The sequence below is a fragment of the Theropithecus gelada genome, chromosome 1, assembly GCF_003255815.1.
Source record: "Theropithecus gelada isolate Dixy chromosome 1, Tgel_1.0, whole genome shotgun sequence".
Classification (NCBI taxonomy): Eukaryota; Metazoa; Chordata; class Mammalia; order Primates; family Cercopithecidae; genus Theropithecus; species Theropithecus gelada.
Window position 1 is genome coordinate 190071648 of NC_037668.1, and position 23812 is coordinate 190095459.

General features: G+C 36.0%; 1 protein-coding gene and 1 non-coding gene across 8 annotated transcripts in view; both read left to right on the plus strand.

Moving 5' to 3' along the window:
* COP1 (COP1, E3 ubiquitin ligase) overlaps positions 1-23812 on the plus strand; it is a 258997-nt gene that overhangs the window by 224602 nt on the left and 10583 nt on the right. The window lies entirely within an intron of this gene.
* On the plus strand, positions 10436-10578 carry LOC112616196. Its single transcript, XR_003117590.1, has one exon.

A 23812-nucleotide genomic window follows, 5' to 3' on the forward strand; every position in this document is an offset into this window, starting at 1 on the left:
ATTGGGGTGTTTAGATCATTCCTGTTTGATGTAAATAATATTTTGCTTTGATTTACAGTGCCAATTTGCTGTTTGTTTTCTGTGAGTGCCTTTTTTATTTCTGTGGTTGTCTTTCGTTACCTTCTGACTTTTTAATGCCCCATTTAAATTAAATTTAATTTTGTTTTGTTTTATTTCCTTAGTAGTTGCTCTAGGTATTACAATTTGCATCTTAATCACCATTTACATCAGATTAATACTAATGTAATATTTGGTAAACTATAGAAACTTTGGTTTAATACCACTACTTCCTTGCTGCCTGTTTGGTGTTATTTTTGTCATATATATGAGAGCTACTAAAAATCCTTACTGGTTTTCTCCCTACTTGTTCTGCCATAAGAGAGACAGAGAACTATGGAGGTCCTCAACTGTAATTGTGAGTTTTCTCTTTTTACTTTGAGACATATGCATTTTGCTTCTTGTATTCAGTGCATTATTGTGCATATATTTTAGATCGTTATTTCTTCCTGAAGAAAAAACCCTGTATCGTGAGGTAATATCCCCCTTTATTCCTGATATTTATTGTTCTGAAGTCTATTTTCTCTGAAATTAATATGACTTCCAGCTATTTTTGCTTAGTGTTCACATTGTATGTTTTTCTCCATGTTTTTACTTTTTATCTATCTCTGTATTTATAAAGTAGGTTACTTATAGATAGCATATAGTTAGGCTTTCTTCTGCCATTTAATGCCTGTGTGATTATATTTGTATTAAAATATATCTTCATGCCTGCTATATATTTTTCCATTCATTTTATGCCTTTTTTCAGATTTCGTAGACTGTTCTTTGTGATTTGTGTCACCTCTTATGACTTAATTATTTATACCTTTCTTCAGAATTTCTCAGTGATTACCCTAGAGCTTACAATATGCCTTTAAAGTAATCTGAATCTTTCTTTAGTAAGATTGTACTACTTCAAGGGTTGTATAAGAACCTTACGACAGTGTAACCTGAATTTCTTCATACTATGCTTTGTGCTATTGTTTTTATGTATTTTACTTTTGCATATGTTACAACACACAATAAAACGTTGCTACTTTTGCGTTATATAGTTACCTTTTAGAGAAGTTAAAAATAAGAAAAAATGAATATTACTTTATCTTCAGTGTTCTTCATTTATTTGTATAAATCCAAGATGCTGACCTGCATCACATTCCTGATAACTTACCGTAGCATTTTCTGTAGAGTAATTTGCAGACAGTGAATACCCTCAACTTTTGTTTTTCTGAGAAAAATAATTTATTCTTCCTTTTTGAAAGATATTTTTGCTAGGTGTTAAACTCTGGATTGACAGATTATACCATTGGTCATCTTGCTGACATAGTTTCTCAAGAGAAGTCTGATGTAATTCTTATCTTTGTTCCTCTGTATATAATACGTCTCCTTTTTTTCTCTCTTACTTTCTTAAAGATTTTATCTTTGATTTTTCAGCAGTTTCTATATGATACGTTGAGATGTTACTTCATCTTGCTTGGTGTTCTCTGAACTTCTTGAATATGGATTTGGTCTCTGCTCTTAATTTTGGGAAATTCTCAGTTGTTATTTCTTCAAATATTTCTTCTGCTACCTTTTCTCTTCACCTGGAATTCTAATTATTATGGGTGTGTTAGCCCGTTTGATACTGTTTCATAGCTCTTAGATTCCTATTTTGTTTTGTTTTTGCACTCCTTAGTTCTTTGTATTTTATTTTGGGTAATTTCATTTCTACATTCAGCCTCATGTATTTTTTTTTTTTTTTTTTTTTTTTGAGATGGAGTCTCACTCTGTCACCCAGTCTGGAGTGCAATGGCACGATCTTGGCTCACTGCAACCTCCACCTCCCAGGTTCAAGCAATTCTCCTGTCTCAGCCTCCCGAGTAGTGAGGACTACAGGCATACACCAACACACCCAGCTAACTTTTGTATTTTTAATAGAGACGGATTTCACGATATTGGTCAGACTGGTCTCAAACTCCTGACCTCGGGTGATCCACCTGCTTCAGTCTTCCAAAGTGCTGAGATTGCAGGCCTGAGCCACCACACCCAGCCCATGTATTCTTTCCTTAATTGTTTGAAGACTGCTGATCATACCATCAAAAGCATTTTTTATTTCTGTTACTATGTTTGTTTATTTCTAGGATTTCTCTTTGATTCTTTCTTATACTTTAATCTCTTCACTGAAATTACCTATTTGATCTTAAACATTTTCTACTTTTTCCATCAACCCCTTTAACCATATTAATCATCATTATTTTATTTCATACAGTTTTAACATTTGAACTGAGTGTTGTAACTAAGTTTGGTTTAATGATTGCTTTGTCTCCTCAGATTCTGTTTTTCCCTGAATGCCTGTAATTTTTGGTTCAAAGCCAGGCATATTATATAGGACAGTAAATACTGAGGTAAATATTTTTTACACTTGGAAATGAGTGCATTTTTTTTTCTGCCTACCCTTCAGTGCGGGAGTTGTATTAACTTAGTCAGGATAAGGTTGTTTTGAAGTTTGATGTCGTGGTTACTCTCAGTGCACCTCAAGTTTCAGTTTTGTTTAGAGTATCAGTTTGCCAGAGAGTTTTTCTCACTGTTTTCTTTGTTGGGTTTTTGGTCTTTCTCCTTTGTACTCCTTTCCAGAAAGAATTTGTCTCTTGTAGCAATATGGGCTATATTCTGCTGTTTTCTCTCACTACTTGTTTGTATGATGGGAGGGATAGAGGAGGAAAGGTGTTCACTGATGTTCCAATTAATCTTCGGTAAAAGTCATTGAGCCTAGGTATTGGGGATGTGTGGAATTTATCGTTGTTTCTGTCCCTCTTCCAAATGAAGGGCAATTTTTGTTTGTTTCCTGTTTCTCTCTCCCAGCTGCAATAAATGTCCTTCAGGGCCCTCAGGCTATCATTCCCCTCTTCCCATCCACTTTTATCCTACAGACTAATCTTTTTGTTTTGTAGGGCACGTAAGGAAGATATATCTGGGTGGCATTTTGGCAATGGTTGCTGTTAACTTCCCTAACCAATACCATATCAAAAACCTTTTTTCAGGATTCTCCTCAGTCTTCCCTGATGTTCATAGATGAAAAGCCTGCAGGAAGGTGCACTTCCCTACCCTTAATGTCTGTGACCCTCAGGGCTTCATAGTCATGGCAGCCCATCTATATTCAGCCTTTAGTATTAATGGTTTTTAGCTAATTCTTTCTACTAGCTTATCAGCCCTTTCTGTGCCTGGTACACAAATGCTCAGGAACTATGATCACAGGTGCCAGACTCTCAATTTTCAGGTTGTTTTGCCTGTGACGTTGGTTCCCTAAAATGTTTAAGAAATGTTATTAATTTGTAGTTGTCCAGCTTTCTTGATGTTTTTCTTGTTGCATTGCTCTTTCCAGTTCTGTGTCTCTTGAAACTCAGCCCTCTGGTTTGTAACACTCATATTACTTCTACCAGATAGAATATAAGGATTTAAAAATAATTACTTTAATTATCTTAGACTTACTTCTTATTTATTCGTGAATGCTCACCATATTTCTAAACTGCAATAAGAGAAATATTCTTGGCCAAGCACGGTGGTTCACACCTATAATCCCAACACTTTGGGAGGCCGAGGTGGGTGGATCACCTGAGGTCAGGAATTCGAGACCAGCCTGACCAATGTGGAGAAACCCCATCACTACTAAAAATACAAAATTAGCCAGGCGTGGTGGTGCATGCCTGTAATCCTAGCTACTCAAGAGGCTGAGGCAGGGGAATTGCTTGAACCCAGTAGGTGGAGGTTGCAGTGAACCAAGATCATGCCATTGCACTGCAGCCTGGGCAACAAGAGCAAAACTCCATCTCAAAAAAAAAGAGAAATATTCTTATAATATTTTAAGGATGGTTATCTTTTTCAAAATATGTATAATACATAACAGAAAAATTAAAAGCCTCTTTCAGATCTTTTATTTTCCTGTTACCTATGCTGCTAGTTCTCCAGCCTCCTCTTACACTCCCCTTTCCCAGTATTGCCATCTGGACTGCCCCGCCCCCCATACCACATTTAATTGTTCAGTCTAGTGACAAAAGTAATCTCAATTACGAAAGATAATTTAGTTTCTGAATTTGTAGTAGCAATGACATCATCTATTTGGAATGAAGATTTTACTACAAATTTAGCTAGGAGCAAGAATTTTTAAAGGATAGGGAAAATATTTAGGCTGTCCAGAAGTTGTGATGTGACATGATCTTAACTATTAAGGATTTTTAAATTATTTATTTTTAAATAATGAATGTTCCCCTAATAATTCATCTGACTTTATATATGCAACTCACATGTATGAACACGTTTATGCTAATTTGGAGTTCTACTTATGAACCAAAGGAGTTGCTATAGAAGTTCAAACAATGTAGTCTATTGCATTGACTTAACTATCACATGGAAAATATTGGATTAAATTTCTAAAATTTTAAGCACAGTCCTATCCTTTGGCATTTCATAAATTTAAAGACTTTGGATCTTACAAATACAAAACCAGATTGGTATGTATCTAAGCACAAACTTAATCTTGTTTTTCCTTTAATATATCTTGAATCCATCCTTATTTCCAACCCTATGACTCTACCACCTGCCTTTAGTTCAAGCTCCTGCCATTTAGTTTAGTTTATCTCCTGCCATTACTTCTTAAGAGTTCTAGACTCGTTTATCTCGCTGTTTAAAATCTGTTAGTGTTTCCCCAGTGGTTACAGAATAAGATCTAAACTTTATGTGACATCTAACAACCTTTTTCATGAGGCCCCACCTCCCTCTCCAACTCAATCACTTACCACTTGCATAAGCACATTTTACACTCCAGCAACATGAACTGCCTATAGGATCCTCGAACACCCAATGCTGGGTTTTTTGTTTGCTTGTTTGTTTTCATCTTTGTGCTTTAGATCTTGCTGCTCACTGTGCCCAAATGCCCTTTCCTGCACTTCTGTTTGTTACATATGGTAATGCCATTATACTGGAACTTTACACAGTGCTGAGTTTTGTAGCCACAAAAATATTAGAGTGTTCATTGGGTAGATAAATACCATTAGATTGATCTAGACTTACTTTTGGCCATTGTAGAAATTATGTATATCACATCTCTAAAGGGGATGTTTTTCAAACTTACTTGAACATTTCTGGTGGTAGGGAACTCCTGCTTTACAAGGCAACCCATTATATATTTCAAAAACTCTAAATCTTACAAAGTTGTCTCAGAAGAACAGCCCTAATTTCTTCTTTCCATCACTTGTAAACAGTATATACCTTAAAACGTGTAACACTTAGCAACTTGTAGCTCTGCATGCAGTAAAATTCAACATTTTCTGAATTAATTTTTACTGTGTTGAATCTACTCTTTACCTCAGTTTGAATTAGTGATGTAATATCACTTGAAAATGCTGGTAGAGAGTTCTAAACTGCATTCTATGAAGTTATGCTGACTTCATCTATTTTATTTTCATGGGCTGTTTTAAAATATGAAAATGGAAAGATGAAAGAAAAAGATTAGTACGTGTAAACTATAGAAGTTTAGGTAACAACCCAGTCCTGAACTTCCCATTTCATCTTCTTTTATTTTAAATTCTCAATATATATCCATTTGCAAAGTTAACTCTTTTACTAAACTGTCATGAGCCATTTGTGTAATTCAACCTCTAGTGCTGATTATAGTATCTTTTAACCAAATACATTTTGTTAAAAATTAGACTTGTAAAAGTGTTAAAAAATAAGGCTTGGCCAGGCGTGGTGTCTCATGCCTGTAATCCCAGCACTTTGGGAGGCTGAGGCGGGCAGATCACCTGAGTTTGGGAGTCCGAGACCAGCCTGACCAAGATGGAGAAACCCCGGCTCTACTAAAAATACAAAATTACCCGGGCGTGGTGGCACACGCCTGTAATCTCAGCTACTCTGGAGGCTGAGGCAGAAGAATCACTTGAACCTGGGAGGCAGAGGTTGTGGTGAGCCAAGATCGTGCCATTGCACTCCAGGCCCGGCAACAAGAGCGAAACTCTGTCTCAAAAAAATAAATCAATAAGGCTTATGTGCAGTCATTCTCAATAAAGTAAAAAGCTTCCTGAGGTTAGAAATTCTTGTCATTTTTGGCTGGGAACAGTGGCTTACACCTGTAATTTCAGCATTTTGGGAGGCTGGGGTGGGCGGATCACCTGAAGTCAGAAATTTGAGACCAGCCTGGCCAACATGGTGAAACCCATTCTCTACTAAAAAATATAAAAATTAGCTGGGTGTGGCCGTGGGCGCCTGTAATCCCAGCTACTTGGGAGGCTGAGGCAGGAGAATCACTTGAACCCGGGAGGTGGCGGTTGCAGTGAGCCGAGAATGCACCACTGCACTCCATTCTGGCAGCAGAGCCAGACTCTGTCTCAAAATAAATAAATAAATAAATAAACCTTGTACTTTTTTATTGCTGCTCTCTGGGCCTCATATGGGATCTGTTAAGTAATTATTCAGTAAATTCTTTCCTCCTCACTTCCCTCTCACTAGCCACCTGACCAAAAGCAGAAAAATACATCTTGGTTTTCCCTCTGAGTTCAATATTTGTAGATAGTTTCAACATGCGTATTAGTATTTTTCAAAGTACGGCCTATTGATCACCTGCTTTAGAATTATTAGTTACTTGGGATATGAATTGAAATTTTAAATTTCTAAACCCTGTACTTGTTATATTTAGACTTTCTGAAGGTGAGGGCCAAGAACCACCTTTTGTATTTGTTGTGGTGGTGGTGGTGGTGGTGGTGGTGGTGGTGGTGGTTGTTGTTGTTATAGGTTACATAATTCTCTCCTTTTGTTTAGTAGCCTAGAATTGCATGGGAGAAGCAAAGATCCCATCTCTGTCCCATCCAATCTTGAAGCCACCTGGGGAAATTTAGAAGTGCCATAGTGTTCCCATCTGGAAAGAAAATGCCAAAGTGTTTCCAACAGTCACTGCTGCAGACCTATTTCTTTCTTTATAGGAGTGATTCGGTACTGTCTCAAACCCTTCTGAGTGCCACATCAGGAGGCTCTCCATGGTCTGTTAGTCACTTTGGAAGATGTAGAGACTAAATCCAAGGGAGACATTAGATAATAGGCCAGGGTTCTCATCGGTCTCCTCAGTAGCAAAAACAAAGGCTAGAACATTCTGGTAGTGCTCATGATTAATTGGAACATTACAGCTGGAGCCAAAGATCTGTCTCCTGAAAGGTACTATGTTCTGATGTTTTTTACAACCAAATTCCATAAAACACTGACTGCTCTATTACAATGGATACAACTCAGAAATAGCTCATGGGAAGAAATGCATAGGGCAAGGTATTAGAGAGTGGTGGGTGGAGTACATGGAAGAATAGGTCTGTGCTGGTGACTGTTGGAAACACTTTGGCATTTTCTTCCCAGATGGGTGCCCTCCTAGTGCCTCAATGTTTTCACCAACCTGAAGGCCCTGGAAACTCCATTTTCAACAAACTCCCTTTGGGATTTATATATAATAAAGTGCTATAAAATACCAGTTTTGAGCTCTTTTCTGCTTGTATATTTGCTTAAGAATTTGCTAAATGAATAAATTTTAGCTGATTAAGTTTTCAAGGACCCAGATGACCAAAATAAGGACTTACTTTAAGACTGAAAATATAACAAATGAGGTTAATTTAAGTCAGGCAGTGAGTTTTTGGAGAATATATTCTGTACAACAAAAAAAAGTTACTACAAAATACCTTTCCAACTTTGACATATTGACATCCTTATTTCCTTCTGGCTTTATCCGTCTTTCTAAGTCATTTAAGTCTAAAACCCCAGAATCATTATTATTGCATCTCTTTATCTTCCATCTAATTATTCATCAAATAGCAGTAATTCTTTCTTCGAAATATCTTCTATATTTATCTTTGTTTTCGTTTCTGCTTTTTATTGCCTCATTCCTGTTCCTTGCCCTTCCCCTTCTCTCAATTTACTTCTAACAGCTTTATGTCCCCTTCGATCGGCCTTTGTGCACTATCAAATGTTTATCTTTATACAGAGATATTCAATCAAACATTGCTTGTTACCTTTAGTTGACCCAGGTCTTTGAGAAAAGTTTTTTTCAAATTCAGCATTTGCATGTACCTCTATCTGGTATATTTTGGCCAACACTAAAAATAAGGGGAAATTTTGATAAAAATATTACCTGAACTTGTTATTTAATCTGTTTCACTTCAGATATCTTTATCTAATTTTAAAATTATATTTACCCTTACTATTAAATATGATCCTTAAGAAAATTCAGTACCAATTATAGGAAAAAGTACAATAGAAAAAAAATACTCAAAGGTAGCTCAGATTTCAAAATTTACTAGTATTTAGAAAATTAGCCTTTATAATAAGTATAGAATAATCACAGATATGATTTTAAATGTCATTCCTATATCTACTTCTTAACCGCTCTATTCCCTGATCTCATGTGTTTGCACTTAGACTATCGTATCTAAACTATTACATTCAAGATTTTCAATAATCTAATATAATGCTATCCATCTAACTTTATTTCTGTTTTCTAACACAGTTCACCTACTTCATTAAGAAAGTTTCTTCATTGTCCCATACTATTCCCATTCTGGCTTCTAAACTCATATTCATCTTGTTCTTCATATTGCCTTGTCCTCTTATTTCTGCTTAACTAAATTCTCATCATTCGTTAGCCCAATCACTGCTTTTCTTTCCCTCTTTTAACCATTTTATCTCCTTGGTTTCTGGTTTCTCACAGCTATTGATGACCCTATAGAATGCAGTCTACCAACTGGTGTTCAAATTCATCTTGAATTGTTTGTTGTGCGTCATTAGTGTTGCCGCAGGTACATTCCTTGCTTCAACTTGGAGAGCAAAAAAATATAAACACCAGCAGCTACCAGAGTAAGAGCTACTTAGTTTTCTAGGAAAGAGGAGTTAAAGATTGAGTTAGGATAAAATTTAAGTCTGCCTAACCTGGGGAGCTTACTTTAATCAATTTCATAAGATCATAAATATACTGACTAGAAAAATACACTAGTATTATTACTACTAGTACACTGTGATACTGATAGTACGGATACTAATAGTACTATCATTGCTTGAGATAACTACCCTTTAACTGTAAAGAAATTAAGGTTATGTGGTATTTTAGTAAAAGTAACTATCATTTATTTGTTTGGTGCCTATAACGTGCCATTTACTCTTTGGTTACATGCTGTGAGGGAGAAAAGATTTTTCTCACCTATTGCTTGATTCATGACAGAGACCTCTGTAAATTTTACATGACATAGAAGTTTTACATGACACAGAAGGCTTTAGAAATGAAGATCCAAAGAATGGGCAAACTTGTGTATGTTTATGCTTAGGTTTGATGAAGAAATGAATAGTCATGGAGAATTATGATTGGAGGACAAAGGGGTATGTTCTAATGGTAATAAACTGGGGGCAACTTGCAAGACCTGTTTGTTCAGCTTCTCTGTGTCTCTGTCTCCAAAGATAAGGGCATTCCTTTCCTCCAAGTAAGGTTAGGCACCTCTAGAATGAGAATCTTATGACCTGCTTCAGTGGAAGGGCAGAGAATTCTTTTATGACCTGCTTCAGAGGAGAAGTGTGGGAGGTCTTCCTGCTTCTGCTGTTTTTTCAAATACCAAGGTGCCTACTTGGAGGTGGTGTGTTGTGATCCCTAACAGTGCTCTACTGTGTTTTCCTTGAATCTTCATAAAGATTCTACCTAAGATTATCTGCTTTATATTTGGAGAAATTGAATGTCTAAAAGGATTAAGCAGAACCAAATTTCAAATCCAGGTTTTCATGCCTTGAATGTATTACTTTTTCTGTTACATGGTATTCCCCAAATAGTACTGAATTCTAGAATCAGCTTTGCCAGAGTAGTCTGGAGAGCGAATGACTTAAATATGCACAGTTCTATGGTCAGAGGAGCTCTTCTCAGTATTAATCAGCAATCCAGTCATTTTTTTCCCCATCATACTTGTCATTGTAAGCACATTGTTCTCGAGCTTTATTCAAAAGATCATCCAGAGTCCAGAGATATTAACTATTAACATGTCCTGCAAGTTGAAAGTGTTTAGAGATAATATTTGAGTACAGTATGGCAAGGATAAGTTGTTTACGGCCAGTTGCCGAGAAGACTTTGGAAAGCATTGAGAATGAAAGGAACGATGAATATATGTGTTCTTTTGTATCTAAATCTTTCTTCCCTTGTGTATGTTCTTTACAGCCTTTTCTCTCTGAATAAAGATCACTTTGATTTTGTATGCTAAGTGTGCCTTCTTAATGGTTCTTTTTCTATTACCTGAATCCCGATTTTGTATTTATCTTATTTGAATGCATTAAAGTATATTTAAATGACAATGTGATGCAGTTAGGTAATTGGAATATAAGAGACTGGTTAACAAAAATCTTAATAATGAAGCACACCAAAAATGGAAGCTGCAGGAACCAACCATGTGGACAAATGAAAAAATGCCTGTTGTCTACAGATTGCAGCGATCCTACATAAACATATGGAGGTCTCTGTCTGGCTTAGGACAGCTGGCTAAGTCTGATCGTTCCCCTCCATACAACCTTTAAAACTGCCATTCTATTACTTGCTTTCCTTGCTATTTTATTAAGTATCTCTGCTGGTTATTAGTACTGTATTATTTTGTAAATGGGCAACCAAGTAAAGTTACCTGTGTATCCATCTGAACTGGTTTTTGAGGTATCTTATGAGTTTTGAAAATAGGTATTATTTACTTATTTAAGGAACCTACAACCAGGAAGTAGAATGCATGTGGAAATACTATTCTTCTCTTGCCGGGCATGGTGGCTCACACCTGTAATCCCAGTACTTTGGGAGGTCAAGGCAGATGGATCACTGAATGTCAGGAGTTCAAGACCAGCCTGGCGCCAACATGGTGAAACCCGGTCTCTACTGAAAACACAAAAGTTAACCAGATGTGGTGACAGGCGTCTGTAATCCCAGCTACTTGAGAGGCTGAGACGGGAGAATCACATGAACCTGGGAGACGGAGGCTGCAGTGAGCCAAGATTGTGCCACTGCACTCTAGGCTAAGTGATGGTGCAAGATTTCACCTCAAGAAAAAGAAAAAAGAAATGTTATTTTTCTAAGGGGCCACATTAGCCTAACTAATTGAGGGTTACCAGTAAAGGTCAATACTTTAGATATGAAGGAGCTAATCAGAGATAGCTTCCGTGAAGTTTTCCTCATTAAGAAAGTGATTTTTGCAAAATCCAGTTTATGTAATTTTTTAACGCTGTAACCAAAGTTCAGAAATAACCATTTGAAGAGGAAAGCTGGCTGCTAAGTATTAACCTTCTTAGTACTGAATTTAAAATCTTGTTTTTTCCTGGTGTGTGTTTTGCTGTAAGTTGTGGGGAGAGGTTGCTCCCACCTACCTCCCCTGCCTTCTACAACCTACAGCAGCTACAGCCGGGTCGGTCGGTCGGTCGGTCGGTCGGTTGGTTTTTTGAGACTGAGTTTCACTCTGTCACCCAGGTTGGAGTGCAGTGGCTTAATCTCAGCTCATTGCAACCCCCACCTCCTCAGTTCAAGCAATTATCCTGCCTCAGCCTCCTGAGTAGCTAGAATTACAGGCGACCGCTACCAAGCCCAGCTAATTTTTGTATTTTTAGTAGAGGTGGGGTTTCAATGATGTGGTGGCTCATGCTAGTAATCCCATCACTTTGGGAGGCTGAGGCGGGTGGATCACTTGAGGTCAGGAGTTCAATACCAACCTGGGTTTATTTATAACTAATTGTATGAGGATCGTTGTTTATGGTTCTGAAATCCCGTATTTGTTACCCTGAACAGTTTTTGCATTAGACAGTTGTCAAATGAATAGCCATACTTTTCTAGATCCTTTAGAAGTCCACTGTTTTGTTCATTCTAATGAACAATTTTAAGATTTTCTAAGGAAGGATACTAGTGGAGAAGAAAGAAGAGATTTGGGATTCACTGATTTTGAAAGTGTTCCCTTGTGATGAGGAAATTCCAGTTCGCCAGATCTCAAATTGGGATTTTGTGTATGGGACATGGGGGACTGGAAGGATAGTGGGAATTTGGCCTGTCAATGCCATGTATATTGACTGTGGAACACTTTACCACTTTGGTTCTGTGGCCAAGCCTTTTCCTCTGGTGATATCACTTGAAATCCATAAAGGGAGATATATAAAAGACCAAATTTTCCATTTAACAGGGCTTTTGAGAACCTAGGCTTACGAGATTTGAAATATAATGTATATTTATAATGCATGAGAACTGAGGCTCTCTTGTACATAGTCAATGACCACCCAAGACACCTTTCTCCTTCCTTCCATTTTGCTTTGGTAAATTCAGGATGAAGCCCAGGCATGGGATAAGCTTACTGGGTCAATATGACTCAGAGCAGCATTGGTATATTTCTCAGTTTTCACAAGTTGATTCCTGGCTTTGCTATTTCTTAGCTATGTGTGTGAATTTAGAAAAATTATTAAGTCTAAGACTTTGTAAATTGATGATAAAAATAATATCTTCCTCATTGGGTTGCTATGCAGATTAAGTGAAGTAATCCACATAAAATTCTTAACTAAGTCACTGACCTATAGTGCTCAATAAATATGTGGTAATGATACAGGTTTTTAAGTGTGTGTGTGTATATATATATGTGTGTGTGTGTGTGTGTATATATATTTGTAAGATAGTAAAAGGAGACACAGATCTTAGAATCTCAAATTCACAGAGTTCATTTATCGTCCGTCTTGCAAACACAATTCAGACAGCTAATTCACTCAACCCCCTTGGATTTTTTATAGAATGCAGGGAAGGCTAACTAACATTTTAGTTTAAAGAGCAAGACCTTTTATTGATAAATTGTAGTTTTGTGTTCATTCTTTCTTAGACATATTTATATATATTTTTACCAAGTCAACTCTGAAAAACCAACTCTGAAAGAAAGGTCAGGGACAAAAAAACTATTAGGCTTACAAATGGCATTTAAAAACCTTTGAAGATGATATTGGAACCTATGTTTGAATATCTTTGTATGGACTCTCACTTGGTTCCCAAATGCAGCATAGATTTATGTCTAGAATAAAGTAAAGAAACACTCTGGTCAAATAGGGGGATTCTCATGATGAATCAAACCCAGATAAGTGGCCAGGTGTGGTGGCTCACGCCTGTAATCCCAACGCTTTGGGAGGCCGAGGCAGACGGATCACGAGGTCAGGAGTTCGAAACCAGCCTGACCAACGTGGTGAAACCCCGTCTCTACTAAAAATACGAAAATTAGCTGAGTGTGGTGGCATGTGTCTGTAACGCCAGCTACTCAGGTGGCTGAAGCAGGAGAATCACTTGAACTGGGGAGGTGGAGGTTACAGTGAGGCGAGACTGCACCTCTGCACTCCAGCCTGGGTGACAGAGCGAGACTCCATCTCAAAAACAAACAAACAAAAAAACAAAACCCAGATAAGCGAAATGTATTTAACTCTGAGCTCCAAAAACAAAAGAAATTTGAATGTTAAAAGATGTACTAGAAAGTGCTTTAAATAAAATAATGATTCTGCATATCAGGAAATGAACAATGACCCAATAGGATGAAGTAACAAAATGTCAGCACAAGTGATGAAATTGGACAATTGAATAGTATCACTTCACAAGGTGTTGAACAAAGAAAAATTTTAAGAATCTCTGTATCTTGTATCTGTATTTCTTGTCAAGGGCAAGGGAGAGGATGTTCATAAAGCAACTATAGATCATGCATCAAAAGAAGGGCAAATTTTTTTGAAATTGTTCTGTGGCTGCAGGATCCTGAGTGAAAATCAGATTTGACTATATACACAGTCCATGACCTCCTACATGAGGAGAGAAGCTATTTTAGTTTTCAGGATGCAATTGCAGTACAAATAGTAACAGCCCACCCTGAAGAGACAAAAAAAAAAATGAAGCAAAAGCCCATTCTTTTATGTTTATAATCTTGGTGTGAAAAAGAGCTTAAGGCAGGTATGGTCTTTTATTTTCAGTGACATGAAATCATCTTTGTATGAGTGCAAATTAACACTCTCTTTTCTGGCAATGAGAAAACAAGACATTTGTGTTCATAAAGAGAATGCCTTTGTCCAAATAAGACAAGAGGCTCTTATGGAGAGAATATTAAGGAATTAACAGATGTAGTACAGATGGTGAGTTTTTTTGTGTGAAGCCTAGTTACCTCAAATTTTTATTGTCATCTTTATATTTATTTAAGGAAGGATATTAAATTCAGCCATGTTTCTCACTGTTCTGTGCCCTCCAGGGAGCTGTATTTGCAGATACTGTATGTTGTTCATAGTGATCTACCGTTTCCATTTAATCAAATGCTTGTTAAAGGACTTAAATGGACATACAATTTAAATTTAGTGGGCACACTTTAAGAAGAAAATTCAGTACTTATAGGACAAATTGTTTAAGGCAAAACTGCTTATAACTTCGCTAGCCATCTCAGCTGCAGTTTTTACTTTTAGAGGACAAATGTGAATAGTATTTCAGTGTACTTTACATTTTCTATGTCACTAATAGTGTTCTACCACTTGAAATGGGAACTAAACTTAAAAATCATCTTCTGGGCTTTTTTTCCCCAGTAAAATTTTCAAGGAACTTACCTTCCTTTGTCATGAAGTTGTTTTAGGGGAGAAAACATTTCTGATTTTTGTTGGGTTTTTTGTTTTGTTTTTAGATCCTTATTTAGCAAGGTTGTGCTTTTAAACATCTAAGGGTAGAGGGGTGGGATGTGTGCCATTTATTACCTTCTGTCTTGGGGTAATGTTCTCATTGAGAGTGCTAGAGCCAAATAGCCAGGTTTGCCTCCTGTCACCATTAAGTATTAGCTGTAAGACTTTGGGGAAGTGATTTAACCTTTCCATGCTCCAGTTTCCTCTTCTGTGATATTAGGATAACAGTATCTTGCATGTAATATTCTGAAATAAAATTAGAAAATAATGGAAAGTACTAAGAAAATAGTTGGCACAAGGTAAATGATTGATCGGTAAATGTTGCTGTCATCTTTAACATTTTATATACTAATCCACGTAACTGGACAACTGTACTTGTTTTTAGTTCATCAAATATTGTGCAATATGAGAATATATTCTCTGCATTTAAGTGATTTACAACCTAGTAAATATAAATATTCATAAATAACTATAGTATGAACCTGAATGAAAGAAATCTTTATAAGATCATTACCCCTGAAATTATTGACCCTGGAGGGAGGAGACTATTTCTAACTTGGAGAATGATGGAATACTTTATGAAGATAGGGGCTTTTGAGCTGGGCTTCATAAAGATATAAAGGGTTTCAGAAGTCTCAAGACAAAGGGAAAGGAAGGTGCCTGGACAAAAGACCATAAACAAACATGTCTATTAAGTTCCATCCAGGCAGTATACTAAGTGCTATCTTAATTTAAAATCATCATCATCAATCTTTTAAGGCATATTTGCTTGAGTTCCTTTAAAAGTGAAATTGAGGCTCAGATTTGCCCAAGATTACACAGCTAAATAAGGGATGCAGTTGAAATTAGAACCCAGGTTGGCCTGGCTCTAAAACCTACACCCTTTCTGCTATACTGCAGAAAGCTGGAGAACAGTGTGAACAAAGGTGCAGATGAGGGAAAGTGCAATCGATGTTTAAGAAACTTCTAATAAAGTGTCTAAGTAGGATGGTGGAGTAGGGACTTTATTGAGAGATGAGGCCAGAGAGTGTACCAGATGTAATAGTCTTGAATGCCATACTGAGGGGGGGAAAAAAAAGAGTTTGGACCTTCTTCTGTAGGCATTAGATGCCTAAAGCCCACTGTGAAGATAATCCCATGAGAGTATTATAGCAGTGGGTAGAGTGCATTGTAATGAGAGATTAAAAATAGAGTCTACTCGGGTAGGTTATTAAATAATTTAATTATTGAGGGTTTTTTTTTTTTTCTGTGTTCAGTTTCCTTCTAGGGAATAAGAATAACAGAAAACACCTACATGTAACATTCATGTTTTTCAAGATGTTACGGTTGCGCTCACACATTTAAAAAAAAAAAAAATTATTTGATGATGTTTCATTATATTCACTTCAAACAATAAGTTTTGAACTAGTTTGAGGATATAATCATTAACTTCTACCTTCTAGTACACAACTTAATTTTTTTCCTGCTTTTCCAAGAATTCACTTATTTAACTTAATACATGTGAATTGAAGAGTTTTGTTAAGAGATAGGATTAAAGGAGATGACTCTAGGTGCCCAGGGAAGGGGAGGTGCGGTGAGAGATGGCTGAGGGAATAGAACACCGGTGGGAAGCAAAGTTCTTTTCTACCTTCTTAGGTTCTCTGGCTGGGTCTGTGAGATAAACTGACAACTGATGGATTAACAGGAAAAAAGGCATACAAATTTATTTAATATTCAAAGTTTTGCATGAATCAGCCACCAGGGGTGGGTTGGAATAGTGGGGGATGTGTCATAGAAAGAAAACCCCCAATGAAAAGGCTTGGTTTGGAGGGTTTTATACCATTTAAACAAGAAGACAAATTTAAAGGGAAGCAACAAGACAAAGGAAAGGGACTTTGAGCTTCTAGGAATGATGAACAATAGGAAGGCAAATATTAATATATTAGAAACTAATGGTAGATAAGGGCTAGTTAGTAAGATTTGTTTGTGCAGATTCTTTCTCAGTACCATCTCATCTTTGGTAATAATAATAAGGTTGTTATCCCTTTCCTGGTATGGGAAGTAACTGGGGTACGGGGAATTCCTCTCTTTCACAAGAGGAATTTATTATCTGTTTTCAGGCAGATAGGAGGAGAGCAGAAAGCTCTCCTCAGTTGCTTTGAACTCAAAATAATCTTTCCACCAGAGTAACATATTTTGGGATGGGATATTCTGATCTCCAACACCAAAGAAAAACTACTCCTATCTGTTTTTTTCTTAAAGACAGTCACTGACTTCTGTTATCCATAAGTAAAATTCACAGATAAATGAATCTTATGTGCTACAGTTTACATGCTTACCCTGCCTCATATTTTCATCTCATTAACTAATACACAAGCTGCTTTCTCCACACAATTTGTCGGCATTCCAAAACCATTTTTTTTCAAATTTATTCCATGTGTATGACCATGTCCCTTTGCCTAACATATCCATCTTTTCTCCTGTGAAATTTCAAGTTTTATTCTTCCTTTGTTCCATTTGTGACCTAATCTATGAAGCCTTTCTTATCTTTTCCAGGTAAAGGATCACTCTCTTTTACTTCCTCAGTTGCCCCTTTGAGCTCTATAATTTTTTTTTTTTTTTTTTTTTTTTTTTGAGACAGGGTCTCACTCTGTTACGCAGGCTGGAATGCAGTGGCCCAATCGAGGCCCATTGCAACCTTGACCTCCCAGTCTCGCGTGATCTTCCCGCCTCAGCCTCCCAAAGTACTGGGATTACAGGCATGAGCCACCACACCCAGCCTATTTCTTTCTGTTAAAAGTCCATTTCCCCTGTTGGCCTATGGTCTCAAGATCAGACATCATGAAACTCCAGGACCCAGCAAATTATCTGGCATGTGATATCTACCCTAATGGACGGATAATGATGGATTAATAAGATGGCATGAAATTAATGAACTTCATGCCAAAGTCTCTATTGTATAATGAAACGACTGTGATGATTGAAAGTTATTCTTTCTGTGAATCAATCGGAGCATTTCTTTATGTCTTAGTCAGGGTTCTCCAAAGGGACAGAAGTAATAGTACATGTATAGTTAGATCTATGAGAGGGTTTTTATTTGGGATATTAGCTCACATGATTATGGAGGGTGAGAAGTCCCATGGTATGCCAGGGAGGCCAGTAGCATGGCAGAATCTAAGGCTAAAGACTTGAGAATTTGAGGGCCCCTTGAAGCAAGTCCCAGAGTCCAAAAGCCAGAGAATCTGGACTTCTGATGGCCGAGGCCAGGAGAAGAGTGTCCCAGCTCCAGGAGAGAGAGCAAATTCACCTTTCTGCTCCCTTTTTGTCCTATCCAGGCCCACAGCTAATTGGATGGTGCCTATCCACATTGAGGGCTGAACTTCCCCACTGTGTCAGCCAACTCACACACCAGTCTCTTCTGGAAACACCCTCTCAGACTTACCCAGAAGTAGTGCTCTGCCAGCTCTCTAAGTATCCGTTTATCCAGTCAAGCTGAAACCTAAAATTACCCATCACACTGTTACCTTTAACATCAGGAGTAGCTTTGTGGAGAAGCTTCTGTCAAAGCCAGTTTCTAAAGGCTGTGTTAGCCAGGGACTTGTAAAGGCCCTTTATAATGCAAACTTGACCATTTGGTGGAGTTGCTTTTGATGTTACCAGTACCATGTAATGTCCAAATCCAATAGCATATTATTACTAAACAGTCTTTTCATTTTCTCATGATTTTTGACAATTTTGGCTTGCTTCTCTTTCTTAAACTCTTCTTTTAGCCTCCATAATAGTCTTCTGTTTTGCTTCTTGCCCCTTTGTTCATTTTGGGCTCCTTTGCTTGCCTGCCTTGAACAACTAAGCCAGAAGCAATTTTCCCTCACTTAAAGATCACTTATAAGATGCATACTTTATGCCAGGCCCTTATGTATATGTCTGTTTGATCGTAACAACGGTTCTGTTAGCTCAGTTTTATTAGCATTGTTTTATAATTAAGGAGACTGAGATTCAGACAGGTCAAGTAACGTGCCGTAATGACAAGTTTAGAAGCGTTAGAGCTTTGAATTGAAATCTTTCAGACTCCAAAGATGTTTAATCTACTCTGCCACTCTGTCTAGCTATCTATGTAGCATTTATGTTTCGTCCACATGTTCATTTGATTTTTGGAATACAGATTGTCTTATATAATTCTGGTCCATTTCCTCCTGAAAACCAGTTACTGGCATGTCCATGAATATAGAAACCTCTGTAAAATTGTTTTTTCTGTAAGAGAAGCCTACAGACTTCTCTTAGGTGATGAAGAGGCGTAGAATTGAATATCAAATTTGGCTTGCCATTTAAAACAGAATGGAGTCTCAAGTTGGAAGTAGGGTTGTTTGTTAAACCTGAAACACAAAACAAGATAAAGGGAGGATATAACCACCAAATAGAAAACTTTTGACTCTGTACATTTTGGGAAAGCCCTGAAGATGTATTTGATCTATTACACAATTCAGGTTTACATTAATGATGGTAATTTACCTAGAAAGATTTCACACCTGATAGTAGTTGACTCCCTAGGGAGATGAGAGACACTCAGTTTTCCCCTACTCTTTTGTACTGTTTGAATTTTTACATCTGTATATTACCTATTCAAGTTAACCAATAAATGTATTTTTCTAAGTAAGAGAAAGGTGTCTAGGTAGTCCTTCAGGAATCCGTTATTTATTATCACCATTTTTAATCCAACCATCTTGCTAAACTCTCATATTAATTTTAATTATTCGTTTCTACATTCCTTGGATTTTTTATGCACACAATTAATTCATCCACAAATTAAGTTTAATGTCTGCTTTTCCAGTACTTATACCTTTATATCTTTTATTCATTTGCCTTATTTTGATGGCCAGAATATCTAATGTAAAGTAATGGGTATCTGGCATCCTTGACTCATTTCTCACCAAAGGGAAAGCTTTTAAATATGTTATCATTAAGTATGTCTGCTGTTAAGAGTTTTGTAGATACATACCCTTACAAAGAAGTTTCCCTCAGTTCTCAGTGTGCTGAGAGTTCTTACCATAAATGAATGCTAAAGTATACTACTAATTTTTGTACCTATTTAACATGATGTAATATTTTTCTTTCAAATATTGATCTAGTAGGTGAAATTAATTGTTTTTTTTTTTAACCTAATATTAAACCAACCTTACATTCGCTGGAATAAGCCCAACTTGGTCAAGATTTATTCTCCTTATATATTGTTAAAATCAACTTGCGACTATTTTGTTTAGGATTTTTTCATTTGTCTTTATGAATAACATTGGCCTGTAATCTTTCCCTTTTTTGCATTGTCCATGTCAGGTTTTGATTTCATGGTTATATTAACTTCATAAAGCAAGTTAAGGAGTTCTTTCCTCCTTTGATGTGGAAAGATGTGTGTAATATGGAATTACTTCTTTCTTGAATATTTGGCTGAACTTGTAGATGAAGTCATGTAAGCCTGAGGTAGAAATATTTTTGACTGTTGATTATGAATTTAATGCCGGTAGGATGATTCTTGCTTTCCATTTCTTCTTGATTAGTTGGATAGGTTTTTGTAGAAATTTTTCCACTTGGCTTAAATGTTAAAATTTATTAGCATAAAATCTTTTCAGTTTCTTTTTTCTATAAAGTTATTTATTCTCATTCTGAGGGAAGTCATTAATTTAACGTAATGCTTAACATTTGGAGAAAGAAATTTTAAAGAAGGATTATATTCCGATTTTGTTTAATAGTTATCTCTTCTGGTTGATAAAAGGAGGAGAAATGTAAAGTGGAAATGTTTATGGTAGTAAATAACAAGGCTTATGTATAAAACCATCTTTATATTGAACGGGGAGAGAGGAATGACAAAAATCTTTACCTTTCTGTTTGATAATTCAGTGCTTTATTCTGGGGAAAAATATTTAGCTTCATAGCTGAAATGGCTTTGGTATTATACTTAATGGTTACAGAGATCTCCTAAATATGGTAGTGGTAAGGGGTTTATATATTATGTTGGGAAATCAGAAAATATTTAAATCATGGATAATGACTTTTAATTGTTAAAGACCAATATTGGATTTAAAGTTAACTTATAAAATACGTATTTGTTCTTGTGTGTTTGTTCCCAGCTTTTTAAAATTGATATTATTGAGATATAATTTACATAAATATAAACTACATACATTTTAAGAGTATTCAGTGAATTTTTACAAATATATACATCAGTATAACTACTACCTTAATTCAGATGTAACAACATTTTCATTACCCAGAAAGTTTTCTTATGTCACTTTGTGATCAGTCCCCTCCCCTTCTCTACTACAAGCTACTGATGATCCACTTTATGTCATCATAAGTTAAGTTTTGCTTATTCTAGAATTTCATATAACAGGAATGATACAGTGTGTAATTGTTTGTGCCTGGCTCCTTTAATTTAGCATGATATTTTGAAATGCTTGTGTTATTGCCTGTATCTGTAGTTCCTTCTTATTGGTAATCCATTTTATAGCTATGCAACAAATTTTCTGTCTATTCAGCAATCGTTAATATTGCACTTGTTTCCAGTTTTGAACTATTTTTAATAAAGCTGCTGTAAACATTCATAAATGTTTATGTGGCTGTATACCATCATTTCTTTTGGATAAATATCTAGGAGTGAAATTAGGAGATTGTAGACTAGGTGTGAGTTTAACCTTATAAGAAACTGTCAAACCTTTTTCCGAAGTTGTTGTATTACATTCATTTGTCACTTAACAGTGGGGATACATTTTGAGAAATGCCATTAGGCGATTTGATTTCATCATTGCACAGACATCATAGAGTGTACTTACCCACACCTGGATGGTATAGCCTACTACATACCTTAGCTATGTGGTATAGCCTGTTGCTCCTAGGCTACAAATTTGTACAGCATGTTACTACACTGAATAGTGTAGGCAGTTGTAACACAGTGGGGTTTGTGTATCTAAACACAGAAAAGCTACAGTAAAAATACAATATAAAAGGTAAAATATGGTACCCCTGCCTAGGGCATTACCATAAATGGAGCTTGGCGGAGTAGAAGCTGCTCTGGGTGAGTCAGGGAGTGAGCGGTGAGTGAATGTGAAGGCCCAGACATTATTGTTCATTACTGTACATTACTGTAGACTATCCACACTGTATACTTAAGCTACACTAATTTATTTTAAAATTTTTTCTTTCTTCAGTACTAAATTAACCATAGCTTATTGTAACTTTTTACTTTATAATTTTAACTTTTTTCACTTTTTGACTCTTTTGTAATAACTTTTAGCTTAAAACACAAACACATTGTACAGCTGTACAGATTTTTCCTTATTCTGTAAGCTTTCTTCCATTTTTAAATGTATTTATTTATTTTTACTTTTTAAACATTTTTTTGTTAAGGTCATCAGCATCACTGTCTTATGCATCTTGTCCCATTGGAATGTCTTCAGGGACAATAACACACATAGAGCTGTCATCTCCTATGGTAACAGTGCCTTCTTCTGGAATATCTCCCGAAGGACCTGCCTCAGCCTATTTTACAGTAACTTTTTTTGTTAATAAGCAGAAGGAGTACAATCTAAATTAATGATTAGGAAGTATAATACAGTAATCTTATTGGACCACCATCATATATGTGACCCATCGTTGACCAAAATGTCATTATGCAGTGCATGACTATATTTTACACTCCTGCCAGCACCCTAAAATCATTCCATTTGTTACATATTTTTGCCAGAACTTGATATTGTCACTTTAAGAAAAAGATTTAGTTGTTCTAGTAAGTGTGGATGGTATTTTAAATTTTTTGATGAAGTCCAATTTATCAGGGTATTTTTTATTTTATGATACATATTTTTTGCATCCTAAGGAATAATTGCCAACGCAAAGATTTTCTCTGATTTTTTTTCTTGAAGTTTTATTGTTTCAGCTTTTACATTTATGTCTTAGATCTATTTAGAATTAATTTTTGGAATGGTATGATAGAAGGATTGAAGTTCATTTTTTCCATATATACAGTTGATTTAGCATACATGTGGTTGTTTCGCATACCTGCAGTTGCTTCAACAGCATTTGTAAAAATTACTCTATTTTTTTTTTTCACTTGCCAAGTTGTTTTGAAATTCAGTTGATTATGGATGAATCTGTTTCTGGAATTTCTTTTCTGTTCCTTTGATTTATATGTCTAGCCTAGTAACACCACACTGTATTGATTCGTAATGCTTTTATTAATAGTAGCGCTTCAAATCATGTTGTGTAAGTCCCCAGTTTGATTTTTTTTCAAAATTATTTTATTATAATGTCTTTGCTTTTTCATTTAAATTTTTAAATCACTTTGCCAGTTTCTACTAGAAAAGTTTGTATGATTTTAATTGGAATTGCATTGAGCCTATAGATAATGTAAGAAGAATTGGCATTGTAGCAATATTGAGTCTCTGGTCTATGAACATGGTATAATTGTCAATTTATTTAGGTATTCTTTAATATCTCCCAGCATTATTTGGTAATTTTTAGTGTGTAGGCTGTGTGTATATGTGCGTGTATGTGTATATGATTTGTCTCTAAATGATTCATGCCTTTTATGGTACTATAAATGGTATTTTTTAAATCCTGTTTGCTTATCTATTGTTAGTTTATGGAAGTAAACTGATTTTGGTATAATTAACTTTATGTCTGACAGTCTTGCTGAAGACAATTTATTTATTCTGGTAGCTTATTTTTAAGATACATTAGGATTTTCCGCATAGGCCATTATCTCTTGCAAATAAAGACAATTTTCTTTTTTCAGATCTATATGCTTTTTCCTTTTCTTTACTGTCGCACTGGGTTGTACCTCTAATACAGTGTTGAATAGAAATGGTGAGAGAAAGCATGTTCACCTTGTTCCCAATCTGAGAGAGAAAGAGTTCAGTATTTCACCACTAATTATGATGTTAGTTGGAAGTTTTCCATAGGTGTTCCTTATCACCTTGAAGAAGTTCCTTTCTGTTCTTAGTTTGCTGAAGGGATGATGAATGTTATCAAGTGCATTTTCTGTGTTGTGATTACATTATTTTTCTTTCTTTTTTTCTTCTTTTTTTTTTTTTTTTTTGTTGTTGTTTTTTGTTGTTGTTGTTGTTTTTTGAGGCAGGGTCTCATT